The sequence below is a fragment of the Macaca thibetana genome, chromosome 1 (genome assembly GCF_024542745.1).
Source record: "Macaca thibetana thibetana isolate TM-01 chromosome 1, ASM2454274v1, whole genome shotgun sequence".
Classification (NCBI taxonomy): Eukaryota; Metazoa; Chordata; class Mammalia; order Primates; family Cercopithecidae; genus Macaca; species Macaca thibetana.
In genome coordinates this window covers 8283812-8291455 of record NC_065578.1, presented here as the reverse complement: position 1 = coordinate 8291455, position 7644 = coordinate 8283812, and the positions used below count along the sequence as shown (strand labels likewise).

At 52.5% G+C, this 7644-nt stretch overlaps 1 long non-coding RNA gene across 1 annotated transcript; it reads right to left on the bottom strand.

Annotated features, from left to right (window-relative positions):
- Positions 1 to 3007: 3007 nt before the first annotated feature.
- On the bottom strand, positions 3008 to 4263 carry LOC126953850 (uncharacterized). The gene is made up of 3 exons (XR_007725381.1): positions 4067 to 4263; positions 3625 to 3791; positions 3008 to 3087 (listed from the first exon to the last, which is right to left on the bottom strand). It is a non-coding gene; the product is annotated as an uncharacterized LOC126953850 (long non-coding RNA).
- Positions 4264 to 7644: the final 3381 nt, after the last annotated feature.

The window sequence follows — 7644 nt, the reverse complement described above, 5'->3', positions numbered from 1 at the left end:
TAATTTTTGTATATTTAGAGACGGGGTTTCACCATGTTGGCTAGGCTGGTCTCGAACTCCTGACCTCAGGTGATCTGCCCACGTTGGCCTCCCAAAGTGCTGGGATTAGAGGCGTGAGCCACTGCACCTGGTCCAGGCCACGGTTTCAAGAGGAGATGACACAGGGGCAGAACAATTCTTTCAAGGGGACTCCGAGCTGGTGTTAAACATCCACAGCTTCCTCTCGAGGCCTGGGACCCTGGCCCTCCACAGCACTGTCCTCCTTCCACCAGGACGGGCCCTTCACTAGCACTCGTGGTTTAGAGGGGATTCGAGGAAACCGTTGAACTGCCTTGCAGAGGGAGACAGGAGGACTTTGCTTTCTGGAGATATTTTTGGTTTTTATTTTATTTTATTTATTTATTTTTTTGAGGCGGAGTTTCGGCTCTTGTAGCCCAGGCTGGAGTACAATGGTGTGATCTTGACTCACTGCAACCTCCGCCTCCGGGGTTCAAGCGATTCTCCCGCCTCAGCCTCCTGAATAGCTGGGATAATAGGCAAGTGCCACTACACCTGGCTAAATTTTTTTGTATTTTTTAGTAGAGACAGGGTTTCACCATGTTGGCCAGGCTGGTCTTGAACTCCTGACCTCAGGTGATCTGCCCACCTCGGCCTCCCAAAGTGCAGGAATTACAGGTGTGAGCCACCGTGCCTAGCCTATTTATTTTTTTAGAGACAAGGTTTCACTCTGTCTTACCCAGGCTGGAGTGCAGTGGTGCGATCACGACTCACCCAGGCTCAGGTGATCCTCCTGCCTCACAGGCATGCACCACTACTCACTTTTTAATTTTTTGTAGAGATAGCACCTTGCAGTGTTGCCCAGACTGGTCTTGAACTCCTGTCCTCAAGCGATCCTCCCTCCTCAGCCCCAAAAAGTGTTGGGGATTATATGGGTCAGCCATCGCGCCAGGCCAGGATATACTTTTAAATGAAAAGATACCGGCACAACCTTAGCCAGTTTCTGTCATGAAAGCGGCTTTTCTGTCTGAATCCATCACCTGTGGCCCCTGCCTTACCTGTGCTGGCCTTTAACCTGTTGGAGGACATGAAAGCAATCTCTTTGCTGTCCTATAGTCATATTGTGTTTGGATCAGAGGGACGTCTGAGGTTTCGTCTGCTTATGCAGACGGTGCCAGCTAAGCTGTGCCTTTTGGGTCCAGGTGATCTCCAAAGCAGGCCTCTCCAACACATAAAGATCCTTGGGACGTAGTTCACGTATGAAGGGTCTGCCACGTGTCCACTGTGGATTAGATTCTGTTGAGGAAATGGGAGCAGAGGATGAGGTCGTGACCCCACACACCCCCAGCCTGTTGTTTGCTGTTGTGGTGGAAGCGTGCCCGCCGTGGGGGTGAGTGTATGGGGCTTCGTTTTGTTTGGTTTGGTTTTCAATGTATTTACCAGTCCCCGCCACCGGGCTTCTACAACAGTTCTGGCAAGAGATCCCTCCACCCCTAAACATGCTGTGTCTTCCCATTACTCCTAAAACAAAGGTGGGTTCTTCGCGGAGGCCTGCGAGCTCACCCACTTCTCCCGCCTCACTTGTCCCCGCCTTCTTCGTTGCTTCAACACCGTGGCCTCCTTGGCAACTTCAGCCACCACAAGCCCCTCCCGGCTGCGGGTCCTCCCTCCCCGAGCCCTGCTTCACCCACCCTGATGCCTGTGGTGCGGCGTGTTCCTTGTTGCCCTTCCCTGACCTCCTTGATGAGGCTGTGGGGACAACGTCCCAGACGACCTTCTCCTCTGGAAGAGAAGCGAGGGGTCCTTCCTCCCTAGCACTGCTCCCCATTGTAATTTTGCCCAGCTGTGATTTCTTGCCTGTGTCCGTCCCCATGGACATTCGATTCTCCAAGGCCCAGGACACTTGTCTGTCCCCCTGCCATGACTTGTGAACACCCAGCACGGTGTCCGCGGGTCAGAGGCTCTCGCTGGCTGTGTGTTGGATGTGGAAGGGACCGTCGTGCCTCTCGGAGATGTGCTGTGGGGCCGGGGAGGTTTCCTGAGTGAATTTCCACATCCCAGTGATGGCGAGGGCTCCTGCGTCTCTGGGAATAATACCATCCAACAGCATCAGTACCAGAACCAACACAACATTTTCTTTTTTCTTCTTCTTCTTCTTTTTTTTTTTTTTTTTTTTTTTGAGACAGAGTCTTACTCTGTTACCCAGGCTGGAGTGCAGTGACACCATCTCGGCTCACTGTGACCTCCGCCTTACGGGTTCAAACAATCCTTCCGCCTCAGCCTCTCAAGTAGTTGGGATTACAGGCACCTGCCACCATGCCCTGCTAGTTTTTGTGTTTTTAGCAGAGACAGGGGTTTCACCATGTTGCCCAGGTTGGTCTCAAACTCCTGACCTCAAGTGATTCGCCCACCTCAGCCTTCCGAAGTGCTGGGATATACAGGCGTGAGCCACTGCGCCCGGCCAGAATCAACGTTTTCTTTTGTGCTGAAGGAGCTGACAACCCCCCTAGAGTTCTGTTCCCTGCTAAAGATGGCTTCTGGTTTTCTCGAATTCCTCCCGGTTTGTTGGACCAGCAGGGCTGGCTGGGCAGCAAGACACGTCGGGCCTGGGGCTTTATACATCTTACGTTTACCGCAGCAGAAGCTGGGCCTGCCTGATACTTAGAGCGAAGGCCTGTTTGTAGCAAGGAACATCATTTGAATCTCTGTCCTCAGGTTGTGATTCCAGGGAAGTCTGACTTGGTTAAAGACTGCTGACTTGATGCGTTTTGTATTTTGTGGAACACAATCAAATTTCATGTGTTGATTAATTATTCCCCATTGCCTAAAATCCTGGCCTCCTCTCTCTTGACAGAGAAGGTTATCCCCAAAGTCCAGGCCTAGAATCTTTGACTGGAAAGACAGAAAGACTGTCCTCAGAGTCCAGACCTCCTCTCCCTGACTGGAAAGACTGTCCTGAGAGTCCAGGCCTCCTCTCTCTGACTAGAAAGACTGTCCTCAGAGTCTGGACCTCCTCTCTGACTGAAAAGACTATCCTCAGAGTCTGGACCTTCTCTCTCTGACTGGAAAGACTGTCCCCAGAGTCCAGACCTCCTCTCTCTCACTGGAAAGGCTGTTCTAAGAGTCCAAACGTCCTGGAAAAACGTGGACCACCTCTCTCTCTGACTCACTGATCTCCTCTCTCTGACTGGAAAGATTGTCCTCAGAGTCTGGACCACCTGGACCTCCTCTCTCTGACTGGAAAGGTTGTCTCGGAGTCCAGACCTGACTGGAAAGAAGACTGTCCTGAGAGTCCAGATCTCCTCTCTCTGACTGGAAAGATTGTCCTCAGAGTCCAGGCGTCTTCTGTCTGACTGGAAAGACTGTCCTCAGAGTCTGGACCTCCTCTCTCTGACTGGAAATGTTGTCCTCGGAGTCCAGACCTCCTGTCTCTCACTGGAAAGATTGTCCTGAGAGTCCAGGCCTCCTCTCTCTCACTAGAAAGACTTTTCTTAGAGTCCAGACCTCCTCTCTCTGACTGAAAAGATTGTCCTCAGAGTCCAGGCCTCCTCTCTCTCACTGGAAAGACTGTCCTCAGAGTCTAGACCTTCTCTCTCTGACTGAAAAGACTGTCCTCAGAGTCCAGACCTCCTCTCTCTCACTGGAAAGACTGTTCTGAGAGTCCAAACGTCCTCTCTCTCACTGGAAAGATTGTCCTCAGAGTCTGGACCACCTCCTCTCTCTGACTGGAAAGATTGTCCTCAGAGTCCAGGCCTCCTCTCTCTGACTGGAAAGATTGTCCTCAGAGTCCAGACCTTCCAAACGTCCTCTCTCTCACTGAAAGAAAGACCTCGTCCTCTGACTGGAAAAAGTCTCAGAGTCCACCTCCTCTCTCTGACTGGAAAGATTGTTGTCTCTCACTGAAAAGAGTCCCAGAGTCCTCTCCTCTCTCTGGCTGAAAAAGTCCAGGCCTCTGTCCTCTGAAAAGACTGTCCTCAGAGTCCAGACCTCCTCTCTCTGACTGAAAAGATTGTCCTCAGAGTCCAGGCCTCTTCTCTCTGACTGAAAAGACTGTCCTCAGAGTCCAGACCTTCTCTCTCTGACTGAAAAGATTGTCCTCAGAGTCCAGGCCTCCTCTCTCTCACTGGAAAGACTGTCCTCAGAGTCCACACCTCCTCTCTGTCACTGGAAAGACTGTCCTCAGAGTCCAGGCCTCCTCTCTCTGACTGGAAAGATTGTCCTCAGAGTCCAGGCCTCTTCTCTCTGACTGGAAAGACTGTCCTCAGAGTCCAGACCTCCTCTCTCTCACTGGAAAGACTGTCCTCAGAGTCCAAGCCTCCTCTCTCTCACTGGAAAGATTGTCCTCAGAGTCCAGGCCTCTTCTCTCTGACTGGAAAGACTGTCCTCAGAGTCCAGACCTCCTCTCTCTGACTGGAAAGACTGTCCTCAGAGTCCAGGCCTCTTCTCTCTGACTGGAAAGACTGTCCCCAAGTGACTGTCCCCACTTGGGCTCCCAAAGTGTTGGGATTACGTGTGTGAGCCACCACCCAGTTTTTTATTTTTGTTTTTAGAGACAGGGTCTTGCTCTGTCACCCAAGCTAGAGCGCAGTGGCTCACTGCAGCCTCAACTCCTGGGCTCAAGTGATCCTCCCACTCTGGCCTCTTGAGTAGCTGGGACTACAGGCATGCGCTACCACCACCACCTCCTCTGTCTAACTGGAAAAAATTGTCCCTGAAGTCCAGGCCTTCTCTCTCTGACTGGAAAGATTGTCCCTAAAGTCAGAGCCTCCTCTTTCTGACTGGGAGGATTTTCTTCTCCATCTGAGGGTCCTGACTCAGGAGGAAGAGGAAGGGCCCCCTCCTGACCTCCTGGTGCCTGGGACAGCAGCCTTCATGGGCAGATGTCTTCACCCAGGTGGCTGCCTGGATTCAGAAAATGGAATTCTGTTTGGAAGTCTGGGGCAGGGGCTGCTGAGCAGTGGAAGGTGCGTGTGGTTTGGCTCGGATGTCCCAGGATCTTTCTCTCTCTTCTGAACCATCTTCTCCTATGGGACCGTTTCCAAGCCTGAGGAGCGGGCTGGCTGGAGGAGTTGGCAGTTGCGCTTCACCGTGTTAGTGTTTGCCTGAGACCCCTGCCATGCCCACCCCTGAAAACACACGGCCCTCCCACCGTCCCCAATGACCTTTGCCCTCCCTCTGGGGGTAGTGCTGGGGTTGAAGCCAGGAGCCACCATGAGGCCACTTTCCCGCCTCTCGCACCCCATCTCTGGATGGGCCAGCCCATCCCACACACTTCTGCTGTGCTCACAAAGTTCAAGTGTGCTGTGGTTACCATTTCCACGTGGCTGTCAGTTTTCACGATTCCGGGGTCCCCCGCCCCGTCCAGTCTTGGCTGAGAGTTGAGGGAAGGAGGCAACTTTGAGTTTTTGCTTGTCTCTGTGCTGACTTGGGGACACAGCAACTGTAGGATGTACCTTTGGCCCCATCTCAGAGCTGCTGAGTCTGAACTTCTAGGTGTGAGCGTTTTACTAAAAGCTCCCCAGCCGACGCTTCCACAGCGAAGCTGAGACCTGCCAGTCTAGCTGACGGGCATGCCCTGCTGGAACTTACCTTTGGGTTAAAATCTGACATATTAGGAGCCAGGAACTTTTTTTTTTTTTTTTTTTTAGACAGAGTCTTGCTTTGTTGCCTAGGCTGGAGTGCACTGGTATGATCTGCAACCTCTGCCTCCCAGGTTCAAGCAACTCTCCTGCCTCAGCCTCCTGGGTAGCTGGGACTACAGGCACGTGCCACCATGCCTAGCTAATTTTTGTTTTTTGTTTTTTAGTAGAGTTGGGGTTTCACCAGTGTTGACCAGGTTGATCTCGAACTCCTGACCTCAAGTGATCCACCCACCTCAGCCTCCCAAAGTGCTGGGATTCCAGGTGTGAGCCACCACACCCAGCCTAAGAGCATTTTTCCCACACTAAAAGATAACACAGTCCAGCTAGCTTGCTTTTTAAACACAGCATTACAGGGTCACCTGTTTGGAGGAGGAGGACTAAGGTCAGAGCGGGCTCCTGTCAACTCCAACGGGACATTTCAGTGGCCACAACAGGCTGACCTCTGTGTCCTGTGTCCTGCTGCATGTGTGTGGAGGCCTCAGCGGGGCTCTTTCCCCTTGCACAGAGAGAGAGCACTGGCTCATGAGCCTTTTTTCTGCACTACCTTACCTGGAACTCAAGTTTCTGTGACTTGCCATGCCGGGGTAGAGGTGACTTTGATCCTCCTGAAAACAGCCCTCATGCTCCCACACCCACATGGAAGAGGAACTGTTCCATGGTGGTCCGTATCCAAAGTCACTAGATCTTGGCCTGCCATGGTGGCTCATGCCTATAACCCCAGTCCTTTGGGAGGCTGAGGCGGAGGGATCACTTGAGCCCAGGAGTTTGAGACCACCCTGGGCAACATGGCAAGACCCCATCTCTATAAAAACAACAACAAGGCCGGGCGCGGTGGCTCAAGCCTGTAATCCCAGCACTTTGGGAGGCCGAGGCGGGCGGATCACGAGGTCAGGAGATCGAGACCATCCTGGCTAACACAATGAAACCCCGTCTCCACTAAAAATACAAAAAAATTAGCCAGGCGTGGTGGCGGCGCCTGTAGTCCCAGCTACTCGGGAGGCTGAGGCAGGAGAATGGCGGGAACCCGGGAGGCGGAGCTTGCAGTGAGCCGAGATCGCGCCACTGCACTCCAGCCTGGGCGAGAGAGCGAGACTCCGCCTCAAAAAAAAAACAACAACAACAAAATAACAAGAAGTCACTAGATCTTAAAGCACTAGATCTTAAACCCTGTGATGGGTAATTTCCTTGTCAATTTAGCCAGGCTCTGATACCCACGTTTCGACCAAACGCTCGCCTGGGTGCTGCTGTGAGCTGCGTTGTAGATGCGGTCAGCACTGACGATCACGGGCTGGAAGTAAAACGTTCTCCTCTGCGAGGTGGGTGGGCCTCATGCAATCGGTTGAAAGGCCTCAAGAGCGGAACTGAGGTTTCCCTGAAGAAGAAGAAATCCTGCCTGGGGACTGCAGTGTCAGCTCCTCCGGGGAGCTTCCGGCCTGCTGGCCTGCCCTCTGGATTTCAGACGTGCCTAGCCAGCCCCCACAATCACGTAAGCCGATTCCTTGAAATAAACTTAATCTATATCTCCTTCTGGTTCTGATTCTCTGGCAGATCCTCTCCCTAAACGGTGCCCGGGACGGGGGAGGAGTTGGCGCTACTTCATTGCTTCCCTTTCACACAGACATGCTGACTTTTCAACCACTGTCCTTTTCAAATTTTTTCTCTTCCAGGGAAGTGCTGACTTTTTTTTCTCCTTGTCAACTAGCCCCTTTGGGATCTGTTACTGGTCTCAGCCTTCTCCTCCGTCCCCTCTTTTTCATTATTTTTATTTTCATTTTGTAGAGACAGTTGCTGAAGGTGGGGTCTGGCTATGTTGACCAGGCTGGTTTTGAACTTCTGGCCTCAAGTGATCCTCCCGCCTTGGCCTCCAAAGTTTCTGGGATTACAGGTGTGAGCCACCACCCAATTTTTATTTTTAGAGACAGGGTCTCACTCTGTCACCCAGACTGGTGCAATCATGGCTCCCTGCAGCCTCAGCTCCTGGGCTCAAGTGATCCTCCTGCCCTGG